This window comes from Capra hircus, chromosome 8 (genome assembly GCF_001704415.2).
Source record: "Capra hircus breed San Clemente chromosome 8, ASM170441v1, whole genome shotgun sequence".
Lineage (NCBI taxonomy): Eukaryota > Metazoa > Chordata > Mammalia > Artiodactyla > Bovidae > Capra > Capra hircus.
This window is the reverse complement of record NC_030815.1, coordinates 85,899,461-85,923,132: the sequence shown is the minus strand read 5'-3', so window position 1 is coordinate 85,923,132 and position 23,672 is coordinate 85,899,461.

Below are 23,672 nucleotides of genomic sequence, written 5' to 3'. Positions count from 1 at the left end.
GTAGCTTAATGGGTTTATTTATTTATTTTTTGGGTCAAATATGAGTGCTTTTTAGTCATTAAAAATTCACTTATTTATTTATTTTTGGCTGCACTGGGTCTTTGTTGCCCCTTGACTGCTAGTGGGCAGTGAAAGTCTTGATTCTCCCCTAGATCTCTTCCAACATCTCCCCTGCAATATGAGGAGGTACACTTTGAGCAGGTGCAGGTCCAGCCTCCCATGTTATCTCCAGGAACACACAGAATATGGAAGAAAGGCTTGTTATGAATGAAGGTCCCAATTCCTCACTCTGCCTTCTCTGACACCACCAAAGTGGGAAGTTGGGGCACCTTGTTAGCCTGTCAGGAGTGGAAATCAAGGCTTCCCACTCAGCCAGCTTTGAGTGTGTGGGGGGGTGGGGCACAGCTTTTTCTGTGGTGTTTGGATGAATCAGAGCAGTCATTATCTAAAAGTTTCCTGTCTTGTGAGACTGCTCCTTTCCTCAACCTGTGTCTGAAGGGAGCAGCCTTTGCGGGGAAGATTTTTTGTCCTGTGCACATTAGTATTTACAGATTACAGGTTGCTGTCCTCTCCAATGGACTTCACTGGTAGCTCAGTGGTAAAGAATCCACCTGCCAATGCAGGAGATGTGAGTTCAACCCCTGGGTCAGGAAGACCCCCTGGAAAAGGAGATGGCAACCCATGCCTGTGTTCTTGCCTGGGAAATCCCATGGACAGAGAATCCTGGCAAGCTACAGTCCATGGGGTCACAAAAGAGTCAGACGTGACTTAGCCAAACAACAACAACAAGGGCTTCTTCAATATTCAGTCTGAGCATATATGAGGTAAAAGGAAAACCCAGAAAACTCACTCTTGTGTCAATCCTTGGGTCAAAAGATCCCTAAACAGTCTGCTATCTTTCCTCTGCCAACAGAATATTTTTACGTTTGTTTTACCTGTAGTTTCTAGGGGTTTTAGTTGTACTAACAATGAGGAGTAAGAAAATGTACATCTACTCCATTTCACTAGGGGTCTCTCTATAGCATGTTTTGCTTACGGTAAATACAAGAAATCTCCATTTTTTCCTTATTTTTCAAAATTATATTGGCTATTATGCTTTGTTCTTTCAGAAAATATTTGGGATAAACATTGAATTCCTTCTCAAAGTTCCTATTGGGGTTACATTAAATGAAAGGTGATTCTATGACCCAATCATTTATAATATTCAGTAACTAAAGCCTTTGACTGTGTGGATCGCAATAAACAGTGGAAAATTCTAGAAGAGATGGGAGTACCAGACCACCTGACCTGCCTCTTGAGAAATCTGTATGCAGGTCAGGAAGCAACAGTTAGAACTGGACATGGAACAACAGACTGGTTCCAAATAGGAAAAGGAGTGCATCAAGGCTGTATATTGTCACCCTGCTTATTTAACTTCTATGCAGAGTACATCATGAGAAACGCTGGGCTGGAAGAAGCACAAGCTGGAATCAAGATTGCCGGGAGAAATATCAATAACCTCAGATATGCAGATGACACCACCCTTAGGGCAGAAAGTGAAGAGAAGCTAAAAAGCCTCTTGATGAAAGTGAAAGAGGAGAGTGAAAAAGTTGGCTTAAAGCTCAACATTCAGAAAACGAAGATCATGGTATCCGGTCCCATCACTTCATGGGAAATAGATGGGGAAACAGTGGAAACAGTATCAGACTTTATTTTTTTGGGCTCCAAAATCACTGCAGATGGTGACTGCAGCCATGAAATTAAAAGATGCTTACTCCTTGGAAGAAAAGTTATGACCAACCTAGATAGCATATTCAAAAGCAGAGACATTACTTTGCCAACTAAGGTCCATCTAGTCAAGGCTATGGTTTTTCCTGTGGTCATGTGTGGATGTGAGAGTTGGACTGTGAAGAAGGCTGAGCACTGAAGAATTGATGCTTTGAAGTGTGGTGTTGGAGAAGACTCTTGAGAGTCCCTTGGACTGCAAGGAGATCCAACCAGTCCATTCTGAAGGAGATCAGCCCTGGGATTTCTTTGGAAGGAATGATGCTAAAGCTGAAGCTCCAGTACTTTGGCCACCTCATGCGAAGAGTTGACTCATTGGAAAAGACTCTGATGCTGGGAGGGATTGGGGGCAGGAGAAGGGGACGACCAAGGATGAGATGGCTGGTTGGCATCACGCACTCGATGGACGTGAGTCTGAGTGAACTCCAGGAGATGGTGATGGACAGGGAGGCCTGATGTGCTGTGATTCAAGGGGTTGCAGAGAGTCGGACACGACTGAGCGACTGAACTGAACTGAACTGAAAGTGTAAATAATCCATGGTCTCATTAAAACTATAAAAAATCTTAGGTTAACATATCAGTCTTGGATATTTAATATTCTAAGATCACAAGCCTTCTACTTTGTACCTAACAGGTTAATCATTCCTCCTCAATATCTTTCCTCATCATTGATTTTTTTTTTCCTACCACAACACACTATGATAGAAAATTCATTTTTTTTCCCCCAATTTTCCACCATAGTGGTAGGGCTATGAACTTTAAAAGTATGTATTATGCTAACTGAGTAATTTGTTCTAATCTTCCTCATCCTGCATGGGATGTCTCTGTTAGTAACAAATCTACAAACTCTGGCCATAGCTATCTCTCCTTGAGAAAGCAGACCAAGATTTTAAAAACTAGAACAAACTGGAGTTTCTTGATTGTAGGACATGTCTTGTGTTTGTTTTCCATTGGTTACATAAATAGAACAAATCACTCGACAGAGAATTCTACTGCATTTCCTGGGCTCCCAGGAGGAATGTTTTCTTCTCACTTGCTTTTTCTGAAGGAATGTGACAGCAGGAAGAAGGAGGTGGTGGTATTAAAACAAGTTGTATGACTGCAAGTTGCAGGAGAAACAGTTTTGGACAGATGTCAGAATGAAGAATTTCTGGTTTGGGGAGTAATTTTTATGTAAGAGAGTATGATGTAAATCAGAGTAAAATGGGAAGGAGGAGAAGTATTTAAGGCAAAGTGGAACTTTTAGATTCAACTATAAGCACTGAATGTTTCTCAAGTAAGGACATGTTTATCATCACAAATATGTCATGATGTTAGTGGGTCTCTTTTTTTCTTCTCTCACCATGCATTCTATCTCCGGGACATGGAGAATGCTGGGGATATGGGTACAGGTGGAGCAAAGTCTAGCCAGAGAAACTCTTCATTTCGTGTTGATATGTAACACAGCCAGAATTTACAATGCTTAATTCCATTCCTTTTTGTTTAAAGGTAAAATGTAAACATGCCCAAAAAGGTTCTCTTTTTTCCTTATTGGAAAAGGATAAAAGAATTTGATGGGGAGGGTGAGGTGCTGGGGCAGGAGGAAGGAACCTTTTGTGATTCAGTTACACAGATTTGGTGACAATAGGCTTTCTTCTAGAGAAGTATACTGTGTACAGATGCACTTACTTTACTGGTAAATGGATTTAATTGAATTTGACTGGTTGCACTCCCAAAGTCTCAAGAGAAAATTTGTTGGCCACTTTGCTAAAAATTCTTTTGCAGTAATATCTTGGGGAAAGTGTTTTATTTCAGTGGGCATTATGAGCCGAGCTATGCACGCTCCTCCACCAACCCAATTCTTATGTTGAAAGTCCTTAGAGTGTGACTGACCAAAACTGCCAGACCTGGCCAGGTCACTTTCATGAATTATCTTAACAACAGGAGGTCCTGGTAAGGAACGCAGAACTAACAAGCTACCACCAACCAGAATAATTTGGGAAAGATCAAAAGGAGAGAGATGTGAAGCCATAGGTCCTACCAACCTTCCAGAATCCTTCTCTTGGCTGAGCAATGCACACAACACCAGGAAGAACCCTAAGTCAGAACGATTGGCCAGAGACAACCCAGAAACTAAGCCCATCACCATAGAATCAGAAACTGCAGTCCTCCTGGGTTCCCTTACCCTTCTGCTGTCTACCTCTACTCTTCCTAATAAAGTCTCTTGATTTGTCAGCACTTGTGTCTCCTTGGACAATTCATTTCTTTCTCTTTTTTTTAATTTTAAATTTAAGAATAATTGCTTTACAGAATTTTGGTGGTTTCTGCCAAACATTGACATAAATCAACCATAGGTGTCCATATATCTCCTCCCTCTTGAACCTCACTCCCATCTCCCTCCCCATCCCACCCATCTAGGTTGTTACAGAGCCCCAGTTTGAGTTCTTTGAGTCATACAGAAAATTCTCACTGGCTATCTATTTTACATATGGTAAAGTAAGTTTCCATGTTACTCTCTCCAATCATCCCATCCTCTCCTTCCTCTCCCACCTCCTATGTCCATAAGTCTGTTCTCTATGTCTGTTTCCCCATTGCTGCCCACAAATAATTTCATCAATACCATCTTTCTAGAGTCCATATATATGCATTAGTATATAATATTTGCTTTTCTCTTTCTGACTTACTTCACTCTGTATAATGGACTCTAGGTTCATCCACCTCATTAGAACTCACTGAAATGTGTTCCTTTTTATGGCTGAGTAATATTCCATTGTATATATGGTACCATAGTTTCTTTATTCATTCACCTGTTGATGGACAGCTAGGTTGTTTCCATGTTCAAAAAACTAGGAATAAAACCACCATATGACCCAGCAATCCCACTTCTAGGCATATAGTCCAAGGAAATCAAAACTGAAAAAGACACATGTACCCCAATGTTCAGTTCAGTTCAGTTCAGTCACTCAGTTGTGTCTAACTCTTTGTGACCCCATGAACCACAGCATGCCAGGCCTCCCTGTCCATCACCAACTCCCAGAGTCCACCCAAAGCCATGTCCATTGAGTCTGTGATGCCATCCAACAATCTCATCCTCTGTCGTCCCCTTCTCCTCCTGCCCTCAATCTTTCCCAGCATCAGGGTCTTTTCAAATGAGTCAGCTGTTTACATCATGGGGCCAAAGTACTGGAGTTTCTGCTTCAACATCAGTCTTACCAATGAACACACAGGACTGATTTCTTTTAGGATGGACTGGTTGGATCTCCTTGCAGTCCAAGGGACTCTCAAGGGTCTTCTCCAACACCACAGTTCAAAAGTATCAGTTCTTTGGTGCTCAGCTTTCTTTATAGTGTCCAACTCTCACATACATACATGACTACTGGAAAACCATAGCCTTGACTAGATGGACCTTAGTTGGCAAAGTAATATCTCTGTTTTTCAATATGCTATCTACGTTGGTCATAACTTTCCTTCCAAGGAGTAAGCGTCTTTTAATTTCATGGCTGCAATCACCATCTGCAGTGATTTTGGAGCCCCCAAAAATAAAGTCTGACACTGTTTCCACTGTTTCACCATCTATTTGCCATGAAGTGATGGGACCAGATGCCATGATCTTTGTTTTCTGAATGTTGAGCTTTAAGCCAACTTTTTCACTCTCCTCTTTCACTTTCATCAAGAAGCTCTTCAGTTCTTCACTTTCTGCCCTAAGGGTGGTGTCATCTGCATATCTGAGGTTATTGGTATTTCTCTCAGCAATCTTGATTACAGCTTGTGCTTCCTCCAGCCCAGCGTTTCTCATGATGTACTCTGCATAGAAGTTAAACAAGCAGGGTGGCAAATATACAGCCTTGACGTACTCCTATTCCTGTTGTTCCATGTCCAGTTCTAACTGTTGCTTCCTGACCTGCATACAGGTTTCTCAAGAGGCAGGTTAGGTGGTCTGGTATGCCCTTCTCTTTCAGAATTTTCCACAGTTTATTGTGATCTACATAGTCAAAGGCTTTGGCATAGCAAATAAAGCAGAAATAGATGTTTTTCTGGAACTCTCTTGTTTTTTGATCTCTGGTTCCTCTGCCTTTTCTAAAACCAGCTTGAACATCTGGAAGTTCACAGTTCACATAGTGCTGAAGCCTGGCTTGGAGAATTTTAAGCATTACTTTACTAGCGTGTGAGATGAGTGCAATTGTGTGGTAGTTTGAGCATTCTTTGGCATTGCCATTCTGTGGGATTGGAATGAAAACTGACCTTTTCCAGTCCTGTGGCCACTGCTGTGAAAGTGAAAGTGCAGTTGCTCAGTCATGTCCGACTCTTTGTGACCCCATGGACTGTAGCCTACCAGGCTCCTCCTTCCATGGGATTTTCCAGGCAAGAGTACTGGAGTGGGTTGCCATTTCCTTCTCCAGGGGATCTTCCCGACCCAGGGATCGAACCCGGGTCTCCCGCATTCCAGGCAGATGCTTTAACCTCTGAGCCACCAGGGAAGCCCGTGGCCACTGCTGAGTTTTCCAAATTTGCTGGCATGTTGAGTGCAGCACTTTCCCAGCATCATCTTTCACAATTTGAAATAGCTCAACTGGAATTCCATCACCTCCACCAGCTTTGTTCATAGTGATCCTTCCTAAGGCTCACTTGACTTTACATTCCAGGATGTCTGGCTCTAGGTGAGTGATCACACCATCGTGATTATCTGGGTTGTGAAGATCTTTTTTTGTACAGAAAGTATGGTCCCTGTTTGGTTGCTGCATTCTAAGTATCTAGCAGAGATATCTGGCTCATTGTTAAATATACACCTACAAAATATCTGATGAGTGATTTAAAAAAATAGTTTGTACATCTCTGTATGCTTCCAGAAAATCAGTGGAATAAAGGGTTTTAAAGCTTTTCCAGGTGGCACTAGTGGTAAAGAATGCAGGAGATGTAAGAGACGTGGGTTTGATCCCTGGGTTGGGAACATCCCCTGGAGAAGGAAATGCAGAAGGTAATGGAATAAGGAAATGCATGCCAGTATTCTTGCCTGGGAAACCCCATGAACAGGGAAACCTGGCGGGCTACAATTCATGGGGTCACAAAGAGTCAGACACGACTGAGCACACACACACACACACACACACACACACACACATACACAAAGGGTTTTAAATTTCAACTATACTCCCACTGCCCCATTTGTGCGTTTTAATAAGTCATTTCCTTATATACCCCAATAAGCAAATAGGAAAGATCTCTTGAGGCAAAAGAATAGAAGGACATGAGGTCTCCTTACCCTTTGTGCTATCTTATTAAACTGTCTCAAATTTTAATCCATCAGTATGGACTGGGCACTTTCTAAATTTGAACTAAATGCTGGTAACACAGTCCTTACCTTTAATATGCTACATAGAGGTAGGTGTTGTCACCCAATCAAATATCATTGAGACAAAGTCATCTGGATAGTTTCCATGAGAAAGTGTACTAAGCCACTGATTCTGGGAAAGAAGTGGTTAAAAATCCATCAGTGATCAAATCCAGGAGCTGAAAAAATGTTCTGAAGAAGTCATTCAGCTAAACAAGGGTTTAAAACTAACTCAACAACATCACTTAAACTCTTTAGTAACTGAAGTAACTACTTAGTTCACAGCCTCATACGAGACTGATTAAGAATCTGAGGGCAATATATCAGGCCCAGACACTTGATGAAGAACTCATGGTCAGAGGCCTCTCACTTCACACCGAGCAAATTAATTCTAAGGTTCTTCCCTAATCCGAAGGACAACTTGTGGTTTTATTACAACTAAAATTAAAGTGTAATTCGATTTGTACTGTTTGTCTCATCATTTTATTATGACCTCTCTCGCTCTGGCAAGCATATGGATTTAATGAAAAAGAGATTCCATCTCCTGGTAAATTTCTAAATGTCCTAGAACTGACTAATTGTAGTTATGTGATGCCAAAAGAGGGAGTGGCTGGCTTTAGCCTTCCCGGCAGCCTGAAAAACTTACTGAGTTGGACGAATTAGGAAAGGCAGTCGCTCTCTCTTTAGCTTTGTAAGAAAGGTCTGCTTTGGCGTTTCCCCCTACTAATTGCCCCTTGCTGGGAACCCTACAGAAACCAGAGTTCGGATCTATTTTGTCTAGATTGGTATAAACTATAGAAACTTACATTTCAAATCCTATTGGCTTAAGTTGGATCCCAATTCATCTAATATTTCTAGGGTTGGTTCTTTAAAATGGCATAGAAATTATTTATGGCTGCAGGAATCCCCACAACACCCTCTATCATCTAACTGCCTCATGTCCATCTAACTGACCAGGTAGTCTCCCAAAGGCACAGGCATCCCCCTCTGGGGTGCCCCACTATTGCTCCCCACCCGTCTTCCTTCCACAGTAGGGAGAGATCTGACCACAGGGTGGACATCTGTGTCACAGAGGTCACAGGTCACGTGGTTCCTTAGATCGTGCTGTCCAAAGTGAGCTTTGAGTTCATCTCTGTTGCTTTGTGGGTTTCCCTGGTGGCTCAGATGGTAAAGAATCTGCCTGCAATACAGAACACCTGGGTTTGATCCCTGGGTCAGGAAGATCCCCTGGAGGAGGGCATGGCAACCCCCTCCAGTATTCTTGCCTGGAGAATCCCTGTGGACAGAGGAGCCTGGCCGGGCAACAGTCCATGGGGTCACAAAGAGCTGTACACGACTGAGCAAGTAAGCACAAGACAAGACTGTTGCTTTGTGGTTTACTCTTGTTGACCTTTGTATAAAGGAAACAAGCTATAACAACAAAAGTTCTCCAGAGAGGTCTCTGCCCCCTTCTCTTCTTCCTAAGCTTATGTGGGGGATAAGGCTAGTCTAGAATCTGGTGGGAGCAGCCTCCGGTGTTAATCTACCCCCAATCCTTCCCTTTCTTTAGAATATTTTTACTCTCTGCATCTGTTACCCCTTCTTTGTGAGAGTCATCAAAAAAGTACCTCCCTCATAAGGATGTTATGAGATTAATGAAGCAAACTAAGTCATTTAAAGTCACAGAGTAAGCACTCCATAATGAGAAATCCCATCCCTGGTTACCTTCATTCACCAGGAAAATCTCAGATTCGTAAAAAGTCTATCAGTGTCTCCTATTTCTCTCCTAGTGGTTGGCACAGAGGTTTCTAAATTGCTATTCGAAATTAAGCATGTGTGAGCACTTCACTTTACACTAAATAATTCACAGATGAAGAATCGGCCATAATGAGACCACCCATCTGTATTAAGTGTGAGAAAATAAGCTCTCCAAAGAGCCCAGGTTGCCAGGAGTGAATACAGACATTTCTAAGAAGCAGAGGAAAACCAGTTGATAAGAACTCAAGTGCCACCTACAGCCCACGGAGGGAGGTGCAGGGAAAGAAGGCAACGCAATAAACTGAAATTCCTGTTCAGTTCAGTTCAGTTCAGTCGCTCAGTCGTGTCCGACTCTTTGCAACCCCATGAATTGCAGCATGCCAGGCCTCCGTGTCCATCACCAACTCCCGGAGTTCACTCAGACTCATGCCCATCGAGTCAGTGATGCCATCCAGCCATCTCATCCTCTGTCGTCCCCTTCTCCTCCTGCCCCCAATCCCTCCCAGCATCAGAGGCTTCCAATGAGTCAACTCTTCGCATGAGGTGGCCAAAGTACTGGAGCTTCAGCTTTAGCATCATTCCTTCCAAAGAAATCCCAGGGCTGATCTCCTTTAGAATGGACTGGTTGGATCTCCTTGCAGTCCAAGGGACTCTCAAGAGTCTTCTCCAACACACAGTTCAAAAGCATCAGTTTTTCGGTGCTCAGCCTTCTTCACAGTCCCAACTCTCACATCCATACATGACCACTGGAAAAACCATAGCCTTGACTAGACGGACCTTTGTTGACAAAGTAATATCTCTGCTTTTCAATATGCTATCTAGGTTAATCATAACTTTTCTTCCAAGGAGTAAGCGTCTTTTAATTTCATGGCTGCAATCACCATCTGCAGTGATTTTGGAGCCCCCCAAAATAAAGTCTGACACTGTTTCCACTGTTTCCCCATCTATTTCCCATGAAGTGATGGGACCAGATGCCATGATCTTGTTTTCTGAATGTTGAGCTTTAAGCCAACTTTTTTGCTCTCCACTTTCACTCTCATCAAGAGGCTTTTTAGTTCCTCTTCACTTTCTGCCATAAGGGTGGTGTCATCTGCATATCTGAGGTTATTGATATTTCTTCTGGCAGTCTTGATTCCAGCTTGTGTTTCTTCCAGTCCAGCTTTCTCATGATGTACTCTGCATAGAAGTTAAATAAGCAGGGTGACAATATACAGCCTTGATGCACTCCTTTTCCTATTTGGAACCAGTCTGTTGTTCCATGTCCAGTTCTAACTGTTGCTTCCTGACCTGCATATAGGCTTCTCAAGAGGCAGGTCAGGTGGTCTGGTATTCCCATTTCTTTCAGGATTTTCCACAGTTTATTGTGATCCACACAGTCAAAAGCTTTGGCATAGTCAATAAAGCAGAAATAGATGTTTTTCTGGAACTCTCTTGCTTTTTCGATGATCCAGCAGATGTTGGCAATTTGATCTCTGGTTCCTCTGCCTTTTCTAAAACCAGCTTGAACATCTGGAAGTTCACGGTTCACGTCTTGCTGAAGCCTAGCTTGGAGAATTTTGAGCATCACTTTACTAGTGTGTGAGATGATTGCAATTGTGCGGTAGTTTGAGCATTCTTTGGCACTGCCTTTCTTTGCGATTGGAATGAAAACTGACCTTTTCCAGTCCTGTGGCCACTGCTGAGTTTTCCAAATTTGCTGGAAATTCCTGTAGAGGGAAGTGATTAGTATAGATAAAAGAAAACTTCAGTTGTTTTACTAAAATTTTACATAGATGATAAATAGATAGGGTGTGTGTGTATTTGTTATTGTTCATTTGTTCAATCATGTCCGACTCTGTGTGGCCCCATGGACTGCTGCATGCCAGGCTTCCCTGTCCATTAGCATTTCCCGGAGCCTGCTCAAACTCATGTCCATTGAGCTGGTGATGCCATCCAACCTTCTCGTTTTCTGTCATCCCCTTCTCCTCCTGCCTTCAATCTCTCCCAGCATCAGGGGCTTTTCCAACAAGTTGGTTTTTGCATCAGATGGCCAAAGTATTAGAGCTTTAGCTTCAGCATCAGTCTTTCTAGTGAGTATTCAGGATTGATTTCCTTTAGGATTGATTTCCTTTAGGATTGAATTTGTGTGTGTGCATTTAAAAATATGTTTCCAGTAGAGAAAACCTGCCCCCAGCACTGCCTTTCAGTCTTCCTCTGATCTTGGGCAATCACTAAATTCTCAGAACCTCAGCTTCCCCACTTGTAAAACACAAATGACACACCTTGCCTAACAAGGCTGTTTTAATGATTCAGGGAGATGACATAGATAAAATGCTTACCACAGAGCCCAAGACAGAGAGTGAGGTAACAGCAAGAAGTATATGATAACAAACATTTATTCATTTGTTCTTCATTTATTCAACAACTATGTATTGAGCCTGTCGTATGACAGACCCTCACTGGAAGCTGGGGACACAGCAATAATCTGGAAAGACCTGGCCCCTCCCTTCTCCAGCTGTTGGCTTGGCTCGGCTCAACTGTTCTGACTTTGAGAGCATGTAGAAAGCAGGCAGGGAAAGTAGAAATGCTATATATTTTAGAACCACTTCTAAGCTGAGAGAGTGTTACTATAAACATTCTCATACCTCTTATCTGAAGAAATACAAACTCAATGGAATTGGTTGGAATATTCCAACCAACTTATGCATCAGCCAGAGAAGCGACTTTCAGAGAGAATCTGTAAGTTGATGCATTACTTTCCTACATTACAAAACATACTATATGGTGGTTGAAGACAACACACATTTATCTTTCACAGTTTTTTCTGGGTTAGGAGCCCAGGCACTCTGAGTTGAGTCTTTGCCTAGAGTCACAGGCTGTAGTTAGGATAGTGACCAGGGATGAATTCTCATCAGATGCTTGCTTGGGGAAGCTTCCTTGAAATTGTAGGACTCACAGCAGATCACTTCTTCAAGGCCAGCAATGGCGAGAGAGATTAGAGCAAGTCTTCAAGCAACAGGGTCTTGAGCAGCAGCTCACCACTTTGGCCAGATTGGATCAGTTGCAACAAGCCTGAGGTCCTGCCTACCCCCAGGTGGAGAGTATCATCAGGCTCCTCCACCCATGGGATTTTCCAGGCAAGAGTACTGGAGTGGGTCGCTATTGCCCTCTCCAATACAGAGGTGAATACACCGATAAATGGGATCATGGTGGGGGAGGGGAGGGGGGCATGGGGGGAAGAGGCGAGAACTTAGACCTGTCTGTCTCCGTGGTCATCATATCTCATTTCCAAGCTTAGAAAAAGGAAAAATGGTAATTATTTCTTCAGTTCAGTTCAGTCGCTCAGTCGTGTCCGACTCTTTGTGACCCCATGAATTGCAGCACGCCATTAAATACACCTTATTTCAGAAAATAAAGCTAGAACTAATTCAAGATGTCTCATCTACCTGATCACAGTGATTCCCCCACGTCAGTTCTGAAGACTGGGTACACTGAGCACCCATTAAGAAATTTGCGACGCTACATTTCGTAACAAAGTTAAGAAATGTTGGGGAGTTCTGAAAGAATAAAAGATAAATGACAGTATCCGTGACACAATTCCTTAAGATTGCATTACCCTGCCTTATGTATTAAGAAAAACAGTCTCATTTTGTAGATAAAAGTAAGCTTCTTAGGAATTAAATATTTGCTGATGGATTGCCTAGGACTGTAACCCCCTGAGGGTCTGAATTCCTTTCGAGATCTCTATCAGGAGCGAGGGAAAAGAGCACTGGTCTTGTGGCCTTACAAGCAACGCAGAGGTATTAACACAACAAAAAGATGGCACTCCTCTGTTTTATGCATGACAGGGAAGACAGTACTCTAGACACTTCTTCAGATGTTGTCCGCACATATACATGTTACCCATACATACCCATACATGTTACACACATATGTGTGTTATGGAGGCGGCACTTCATTAGTAGAGAATATATGAGTCTGGACATTAAAATATGGATCTGAGCTTGATAATGCCATCAAGAACTTGTGTCTTTGGAGCTTTCAGCTCTGTTTTCATACTGCTGATTCAACCTAAAATGGCTTCCATCATGATCTCAAAATTCTTGCCAACAGTTCCTGGGGCTCCACATATTTTTGATCACATTCATTGGGGAGGGTGAGAGGAGAATCTTTGTCCCAGGATTTCTGGCAAGCTGGTTGGTGTAGTTCAGAATATTTGTCCATTCCTGGGCTAATCCCACTGTGACTGCTTAACCCAGGTCACTCACTCCACTCCTAAATCCAACGGTGGAGCCAGCTTCTCTAGAACCACATGGATTTCCCTTCTAGAACCACTGATGTTCTGGGATAGTGGGAAGGAGAGGTGGGTAATAGATGCTAGGGAGACTGTCAACAATTTTTCCCTAAAGTGTGGAAGCAGGGTGATAGGAAGCTGGCAGGTTGTGCTTGTATATCTGACATCTTCCTCCTAATTGCCTGTACGGTGGACATAAAAGAAGAAAGAGTTAGTACAATCTGAAGCCACGGGTTGGAGCAGGGTCTCCACAAGGAAACACAAAGTGGGATGTTTGCTGAAGAACCAAGAGCAGAGGCGTCTTTGCCTTGCCTTGAGAACTAGAGCAGAGACCAAGCATCCACCATCCCTTGACTGATTAGCCAGCAGGGACCCACAAACCACTGTGGGAGAGGTCACTTCATAGAAGCTGCCTAGTTTCAGAGGATCTCTGTGGGGTGCCCATCCAGCTGGGCAGTTGCCTGCAGACCCACATTGATCCTATCTCTGTTTTGGGGACAGAGTTACTCTTTCCCCTGGGAAGATAGGAGAGCTCAGTGGTTTGTCCCTGTGCATGTCAGTTGGTTGACTGCCACTCGGAGAGACCAGAAACTTGTTTGCCTTTTACCTCACACAGGTTTGCTGTTGCTTAAGAGTTTCTTGCAGCTTTTCCTGGTGGCCAATGAGATGGAGTCACGAGGCATAGAAGAGGGAAGAAAGAAGATACTCACTGCCAAGGTCTCAGTCACCAGAGAGAAGAAACCAAGGCAGCAGACACATCAAAGTGGTGCCTCCCACTTGGGCAGACAGAACTGGAAGAGTCGGGTGAGAATGTTATCCACGCATTGGTAAGAATTCTCAAGGAGCTTCACCAAAAGCATGAAATGAATTTGTAAAGACATGATTTTCAAAATCCAATACATGAGTGTTCACGTATTTGTTCAGATCTTCCATAAAAGACCAAGTGGAATGACTGTCTCAGAACATAAAGCAAAAATACAAAGAGGGAAATCATGAGGAGAAAGAGGAGACTTGGAGGATGCGACCAAGGAGATGGAACGTGTGACGAGAAAGTAATTCGACAAGAAACAGGACATGTGAAGGAGAGCTACTGCAGCTAACAGGGAAGAATCCTCTCATCCGAATGAAGAGTCAGACCAGCAACTGGCAGGACTGACCTGTTTTAAGCGATATTAGTACTCTGCCATGTGCCCTACTTTTTAAAAGGCACGTGGTCAGTGTTATGGGCTAAATTGGGTCCCCCTCCAAGTTTGTATGTTAAAGTCCTGTCTCCAAGGACCTCAGAATGTGACTTTACTTGGAAACAGATTTGCTGCTTTCTAATTAGTTAAGACGAGGTCACAGGGAGTAGGGTGGGTCAGTATGACTTGTGTCCTCACAAATAGGAATATATGGACACAGATACAGACATGAATAGCGGGAAGACGGTGTGAACACACAGGGGGAAGGTGGCCACCTACAAGCCAAGGAGGCAGGCCTGGAACACACCCTTCCCTCGCATCCCTCAGAATGAACCAACCCTGTCCCCATCACCATCTCAGACTTCCAGCCTCCAGAACTGTGAGGAAATGAATTCTTGGTGAAAACCAGCCCAGACTGTGGTTCTTTGTGTTGGCAGCTATAGCAAACCAATCCATGTGGCTCTAGCCCGAGGAAATTGGTAAATTAGAAGAAAAAAAATCTTAGGAGCACACAGAAAGAAAAAATAGATTATTAAAAGAAAAAAATCAGAGTAGCATACAGCTTGTTTCCATCAACAGTCCTTTTTAAAGGATTAATTAATCACACCCGTGGCCCTTTACTCCTTCCAGTTTGTTCTGCCTCTCCACCCACGCATCCCTGGAGACCTCCTCTGGCAGCAGCTCCTGGACTGCACGCAGTGAGAGATCTGGTGCGTGCGTGCTTGTGCGTGCTCAGGCGCTCAGACGCATTCGCCTCTTTGACTCTATGGGCTGTAGCCCGCCAGGCTCCTCTGTCCATGGGGATTCTCCAGGCAAGAATACTGGAACGGGTTGCCATCCCTTCTCCAGAGGATCTTCCCAACTCAGGGATCTAACCCAAGTCTCCTATGTCTCCTGCGTTGCAGGCAGATTCTTTACCCACTGAACCACGTGGGGAACTGGGGAGATTGGGCTTCAGTAAGAAGTCTTGCATCTAACCCTTCTCCCACTGTCACAACAATCCTCCCCCTCTCTGGGACCCTTAACCAACACATCAGCCTCTTGCGTTTTTGATCTACACTCACTCCTTTGATGACATCTCCAGTGTCATAGCTTGGGGTGCATCTATGTGTTACTGGCTCCCAAAAATATATTTCTAACCTAGACTCCTATTCTGAATTCCTTCCATGTTGTGGAAATGCCAATAAACAGTGAAATGGTGGTGCCAACAGACAAGGCAGGTATGGGCATTCTACCCACAGGACACATCAGTGATGTGTGGATGGTGGGATTCCAGGCCTCCATGAGTCTGATTTTCTCACCAGGGAAGAAATGAAGGAAGTCAGTTCTTAGTGTCTGTGATATCAGAAGAAGATGGCCGTCTTCAGTTTCCTGAGATAGTGATCAGATTGTCAGAGAACAGAGTCTGTCAGTCTCTACTTGGGGACTGTATTCAGGTTGACTTTGTTGTGAATTACATTGACTGATCATTGGAATGTGCCCTAAGATTACACCCCGCATAAGGAACAAATTTTCAAGTCTGTTAGCTCAAGTTGGGATTATGTTCCTAAGGTGCCTTGTGTTTGCTTATGTTTTTGACTTACTCTTTTAGGTTCTAAAAGATACATTTACTTTTCCCACAATGGCTATTTATTCCTGGAATTTGTTGCTCTGAGTATTTATCTGCCATGCTTGGTGTGTAAACATCTGTGGCTTTCCTGACTTTTTCACGAATCCCCACATCGCTCTGAGTTCTTTTGCCTTAAATCCCACAGTGGCTCAGCGGTAAAGAATCTGCCCACAATATGGCAGACGCAGGAGGTGCAGGTTCAATTCTTGGGTTGGGAAGATCTTCTGGAGGAAGGCATGGCAACCCACTCCAGCATTCTTGCCTGGAGAATCCCATGGACAGAGAAGCCTGGCAAGTTACAGTTCATGAGGTCGCAAAGAGTCAGACACAACTGAAGCGACTGAGCACATTTTGCATTCACAGTGACCTCCATCTATTTTTATTTTTAATCAATCTTGTTGACCTTAGAAAAATCACTTCACCTTCCTGTGGGGAGGACTGAGTGGGCTGAGGATCCCTGCCAGAGGAGCAGAGTGGACACTCCTGGCTGTGTTTGGGCGATCATCTGCCTTTTAGCAACATAAGTCACTGAGGAGTTAACCTCTGAAGGAATGCCAGTAATCAATAAGCACCCCATGTCTAGTGTCAATATAGACTTTTTATATCTATATATACTTTTTAACCAGAATGAAAACTAATACAGAGATTCTCCCTTGATGTGTGGAGGCCACCTTGAAATTTTCTATACTTTAATTCCATGGCATTTATCCTAGGTTTGGTTCAATTTATGTGCATTTGAATTCATACAGACCTTGACCGAGACCCCTGGCCACAGAGCCTTGTGAGTAACAGCTTTATTACTTGGCAGCACTTCAAGTCAAGAGGAGAGGGGCTTTTGGTGAAACTCTGTTTCTCCCCCCCCCGCCCCCGCCCCCCCGCCCCCCCCCCCCGCCCCCCCCCCCCCCCCCCCCCCCCCCCCCCCCGCCCCCCCCCCCCGCCCCCGCCCCCGCCGCCCCCCCTCCCTTTCCATCCACGGGCATAGATATTGTGAGAAGATAATCACTATGGGGAAGAGGAAAGCGGAAGGATATCAGAATAGACCAGACTGGAGAGGCAAACAACAGTGGACCCTGAGAAAAGCGGGAGAGCAGACAGATGTGTAGCTCAGCAAGAGCCCTGTGGGGGATGGCGAGGCAGCCAATCACATAGGAGCGGTGGCCGGTCACAGTTTAATGCATGAGAGTGTTTACCGAAACATTTACCCTTGCATTTGGGCTTCCCTGTAGCTCAGTTGGTAAAGAATCTGCCTGCAATGCAGGCGACACAGGTTTGATTCCTGCATTGGGACGATACCCCGGAGAAGGGAATGGGAACCCACTCCAGTAGTCTTGCCTGGAGAATCCCATGGATAGACGAGCCTGGCAGGCTACTGTCCATGGGGTCGCAGGAGTCAGACACGACTTAGGCACTAAACCACCACTATACTTCCATTTAGAAAGAACTTAGTACTGGAAAAGTCTAGCAGTGGACAATCTCACTAGAAATTTGCCAGGAGGACTTTAAGAAAGAAAATCAGTTGCAAAGCAAAGAACTGCATTCCCAGAAGTGAACAGCGATGCATGTGTGTGAGTGTGTGTGCACACCCATGTGTGGTATCAAGCCAGCCTCGAGACTCAAAGCTAATGGGAAGGGGAAAGAAGGGAGGGAGGGACGCAGAGAGACAACGGCCTCTTTGAATTATGAAACTCGGGAAAGGAATTTTAGGAGGCCTTCCTACTACCTTCCCGGATCCCACATCATCTTTTCTCTTGATTTCCTCCTCCTTCTCTTGATTTCACATCCTTAAGTGACTTCTAAGCAAAGGTTAGAAATGAGATTAACACTCTGGATCCTCACTCCAGTCTGTCCTGACACTATGGGAATAGAAGTCCTTCAGTACCTTACCAAGGACCATGCTGGGCATTGCAGGGGAAATGTCATCTTCACCCCATTGTCTACAGCGAGTCCATTCTAGCACCAGATTTAATGATCCTGCCTAGCAAAGCCTGAAAGTCACCTAGTCCCCACCCCACTTCTGGGGACACAACAGTGAATAAAACAGGAGAAAACCCCTGCCCTGGGTCTTTACCTCTTGTGATCCTACCTTTGCAGGTTTGGAATGAGGGCCCCTGGGGCACATTTTTCTCCATTGATTTATGTTTATATTTATATCCTCGCTTCTTAAAATTGGGCTTTCCTGGTGGCTCAGTTGGTAAAGAATCTGCCTGCGATGCAGGAGACACAGGTTTGATTCCTGAGTTGGGAAGATACCCTGGAGAAGGGAATGGCAACCCACTCCAGTATTCTTGCCTGGAGAATTCCATGGACAGAGGAGCCTGGGTGGGCTACAGTCCATGGGGTCACAAAGAATCAGACACGACTGAGCGGCTGACTGAGTTTAAATTGGTGCGTCACACAGCAGTCCTGGGCTTTTTCTCTGTGAATTAAAATTAGAAAAAGAGAGACCTATATAAAGATCTCAATGGATTAACTAATTTGAATTCATTTTCTAGTGGCCTCTAGTGGCATTTGTTGGAGTTGCACCACTTCTGTTTTGGGGGCTGAGGTCCGAGAAAGGCTGGGTGTTCTCGCAGCATGGAACCTGCTCCCAGCTCAGCTGCCCTGGCCAGCGGCAGCCGTGGGGGTGGTGGTGTTATAGCTCTGCTTCAAGATCATAAGGTTCCTGCACTAATCACGTTCCTAGCTAATCGCGTGGGGACTATGGCCTTCTTGTCCCGATAAAAATCAGAAGACTCACCTCCAGTTTCTTTCTCCCACTCTCCATGATCCTGAGATCCTAACCTTGTGAACTGGAAATTCACACTGTTTATAGGGATGCAATTTTTAATAGTGAGACAGGATTTCTCCAAGTTCTGTTATTTTCTCTTGCGTAAGGGGACTGTATGTGGCCCTGCTTGCGTGGTTTTGTTTCTAGTTAGTGAAAAAGCCATCACTGGCTACACGAAAAGGAACTCTGAAGACAAACATTTTTAGATGATTCTTGGTCTCAGTTTTTAGAGGCACAATTGGTGAGTAAAGACCGGATTACTTAAACTGCCCGCTCCTGCGGAGGAACCTTCACCCTGCTGCGTTTTCATCAGAGAACCGAGCATCGCAGACATTAGAGAATGTACTTTGTTGCTGGGTTTTTACACCGGGTTCTCTGCAGCAGGCACAGCGCAGGCTTTCATCAGCATTTGTCAATAAATTAATCCAATGATCTGGCCTTGGATCTGTTTGGAGAGTATCTCCTTGTGATTTCTGTGGCTCAATCAGTAACTTTGCATGCTTGCGTTTGAAACAGAGCGTTTCGCCCACAATTAAATCCGTAACTGCTATTCTAAATAATTGTGTTAATTGCAGTATAGCAAAGGCAGAGCTTCTCTAATAAGCACTCTAGTTTTCTTGCGCATATCAGGTTTTTATGCTAGGTTATTTCAGCAAAAAATGCCCCAAGGTATAATCACGTTAATAAAATATACTAAGAAAACACAACCTGCGCAATGAATATGCATATTTATAGGACCTACATAATCAATCCAGCTCTTATAAGAGCACTGTACCTCGGATAAAGTGAACATGGTAGATTGTATTTTGTGGGGAATGCCGAGTATGAATTGGTACTTGCCATCTACCTTGACAAGGATTAAATCATGAGCCACTGCAACTGCTAAACTTTATCACTCCCTGAAAGGAATTCAGAGTGGAGATCAGGAATGAAGCACTCTGTGCTCTGGGGAAAAAAAGAACAGGTCTTTCAATAGACGTTTTCAGGAGTCTTTATGAGCAGTTTTATGGTGCAGTTCTTGCATCGCCTTGTATCTAGAAAAGCACTAAAATTGTTAATGGTGACATCTGCCCCTCCTGACAAGCAGCAAGCCTCTGCCAAACTGTATGCTCACTGCATGTACCCCTCTTTAGTAAAATCGCATGTAACATTGACCTCCCCCCTACCAATCTGGAGCAGTTTCTTAGGGCTATCTGAGATGCTGCTTCCTAGGCTATAATCCTCATTTTGCCCCCAAATAATAGTTAATTCCTAACTCTCATATGTTCTGCTCTTTTCTTCAGTTGATGGAAAGAAATGTGACATTTATTTATGCTAAGAAAATCCATACTGAAAAAAACTGTTTTAAGGAACTAGAATTTTACCTTTATGGGATAATAATTAACCATTTTTCTGAAAGAAAAAGGGAAAAGATAGGTTGCTCTCCCTGGTGAGACCCTAGCCTGGCAGATGGATCCTGCAGAAGCCCAAGCCCCCTCTGTCCCCCCTGACGTGTGGGCACAGAGAGAACAGTTATTATGTGGCAGGAGCCTGTGAGCCCCTGTAGACTTGAAAAAGCAATAATATTGGTATTTACTCAAAAAAAAAGTAAAACCAGTTTGTGCTCCTGTTGGGCTAGTGAGACATTGTTCCTGCTTCTCTGCATTGCTGTCTTCTCGATGTGCAGCTTTGACACAGATTGAGAAAGTAGGTTGGTGGCACAGCATCTGTCCACCTGCCACTCTATCTCATCTGGACCAAAGCAGACAGAGGGGCCCGGCTGCAGGTGTGAAAGACGGGTATTGGTGAATGTGGGTGCCAGGGCCCAGTCTCCTGGCAGCATCCCTCCCCCACCCGACCCCTGTGACTCCAGGGAAGAAGTGCATTCTGGGAGGAGTAGGGCACTGGTCCACGTGTGGGTGGTCTCAGAAGAGAAGCCACAAAGATGGGCTCCTTTCTGCACCATGGAAGGGACCTTTGCACTTCCGTCCCTCCTTCAAATGTAGGGTTTTAACACAGAAAATAAGGTGCTCAAATTACAAGGAAAACATCTATATTGAAATTATCAAAATATTTTTTAAAAAACAAAATTGTAATATATGGGCTTCTCTATTAACTCAGTAGCAAGGTTTTGCAACAGGGTCCCATAATGGGTGTCACTTTGGAGTAGTGATGTGGCATTTGCAATGTGATGTGAAAAGAACCAGTTGGGTTTTTTTCCCCTACATTTACAATGAGAGGAAACGCTACTTTTCAGTTAGAGATGAGTGAAAATGAACATGTACTTTTTCCCATCCACATTCACAAGCAGGACCAGGGAGTCTTGAGCACTAGGGTACAGTCCTGCCAACCTGTTTAGAGATCTAGGAAATGCAGAGTCTCCAAAGAAACACTCCAGTCACCCGTAGTCACAAGCTCTACAAGACTGGGTAGCACCCCTGCCAGTGTGCCCATAATGGAGGGATTTCTGTCCACTGTCAGTTGCAAACCCTGGGACCCAATCTAATGATGCTTGTTGGATGCTCATCAGTTGACACAGTTGGGCTGTGACCAAGGCATTGTACGAGTGTGCCTGCTAAGTCACTTCAGTCGTGTCTGACTCTATGGACTGAAACCTGCCATGCTCCTCTGTCCATGGGATTCTCTAGGCAAGAATAAGGGAGTGGGTTGCCATGCCCTCCTTCATCATTGCACAGCAAATACTGCTACCCAAGGAATACTTTGCCTGTTATTACAGTTTTTCTTATTTAATAAACTTTCTCCTGAAAAAGTGGGGACAGTGTTTCCTATCTTATTCAGTGCTGAATTCAGCTGACAGTACATGTTCAAGAAATACTTGTTGAATGAATATAAGAACAATGAAGTGAAGGGCATTTGTTGAGATGTGATGAACAATTCACAGAACTTGTCTGCAACCTTGATTTTTTCATGTAAGTAATGTTTTCTTCTGATAGTCTTGAAAGTAGATGGCTCCAATGAAAACAAATCAATGATAACAAGTGTTGGAGAGTATGTAGAGAATTGCAGGAGGGAGTGTAAACCACTTTGGAAATTTCTTTAAAACATCAATGACTTTTCCATATGACTCAGCAATTCCACTGCTAGGAGTCTACCCAACAGAAATGAAAAAGCAGGGTATGTCCACATACAAATATACACAATGTTCATAGCAGCATTATTCATAACAGCCCCAAACTAAAAAAATCCAAATATCCATCAATGGATGAGTGGATAAACAAAACATACCATGGAATACTATTCAGCAATAAAATGAGCTTTGATGCATATATAACTTGGTTCAACCTTGAAAACATTCTGCTAAGTGAAAGAAGCCAGAAACAAAATGCTACATATTGTTTAATTCCACTTATATGAAATGTCCAGAAAAGGCAAATCCATTCAGACAGAAAACAGGCCAGACTGCCTGGGGCTGAGGAAGTGATGAAAATGTTCTAAGATTAGATTGGGGTGAAGGCTGCAATATTTACACATTTACTACAAATCACTGAATTGTATACTTTGGGTGAGTGAATTTCATGGAAGTAAGTTCCAGGATCTCTATCTTCCCAGTTAGGAGCATGAGGGTGCAGCATGTAAGAGTGTGGAAACAAGATACTGGCCAGATGTGGAAGCACCCGTGGCTGGCCCTTCAGGTGGTCCATCTACAGGCTGGAAATTCCAGCTATTCCCATCCCCCATCCTGTAAGTCAGTCAAACACCGGCTAACGTCTACCTTTGTGCCATGGCTGAAGTACACCTCTGCATTATTTGTGGGAAAAGCTGTGTAGCAAATTGAGACTGGAAGTCATCTAGCAGGAGGATGCTTCTTGAACATGAAAACCATCTTGCAGGCAATCTGCCTATAGGTCTCTTCAGTCTTTTCCTTGGGCTCCTGTAGCCTAATGTGGATTATTCTGTGTATTTCAAGGGTTTCCCAAGTGGCACTAAAGAATCTGCCTGCCAATGCAGGAAATGCAAGAGACTCACGTTTGATCCCTGGGTTAGGAAGACCTCGCTGGAGGCAACCCACTCCAGTGTTCTTGCCTGGAAAATTCCATGGACAGAGGAGCCTGGCAGGCTACACTTCATGGGGCCATATATTTCAAAGTAATGGTGAATTTCCTTAACAAAATTCCATGACTCCACATTCTTATTAGTTTAGTTTTCCCTCAAAGAGATGGCTTTAGTGTAGTTTTTCAGTAAGCCCCATGGTGAAGAGACAAGCAAAATATAAAATTCAGCAAAAAAATCCCCTGATGATTATTCAAAACTGTTAAACATGGAATTGACATGAATGGGGGCAGCAGGAGCACAGGGAGGGATGTGGCTGCCTCTCACCCGAATTCTCCTTTACCTGTTTGGACACTGTCTCCCTTCTCACTTTCCATCTAGATCTGAGAAATACCATTAATATCACCTCAACTTAGCCGTCTGGTGGATGCAGTCATGACCTGGGGGGGGAGGGGTGGAAGGGGTGTGCTGTCATCCTGGGGTGGGCATTTTCATTGCTATGGAGGGGAGTATTGTTGCCATCCTGAGCAGGGATGTGTGTGTGTGTGTGTGTGTGTGTGTGTGTGTGTGTGTGTGGCAGTTGCCATTCTGGAACAGTGAGGTTGAGGGAGTGCTGTACTTGCCGTTTAGAGTTCCAAAAGAGTGGTCATTGGCCCCATCTCTCCCTTGGTACTGGCATACTTCCCTGAGGCCTTCCAAAGCACAAAAGACGGTCTTGAGTCTATGTCTCTATGCCTGGGCAACATTTTTCACTAAAACCTCAGCACTTCAGACTGGGACAGAACAAATTAGTAAAAAGTAATACTACTGAATTAAAAATGTTAACTTGTCCTGTCTTTTAAAAAAACACACATTAGAGCTGAGCCAAGTGTGTCTGTCACAGTCCTTCTCTGTTCACTCCACCCACACGCACTCCAGAGCCTGTGTGTGTGCGTGTGTGTGTGTGTGTGTGTTGGGGGTGGTGGTGGGCGGGCACTGCAGTGACATCTGCCTCCTTATAACCCCTGCCCTTAGGGCCTCAGGGCAGGACAACTGCTAGGAAC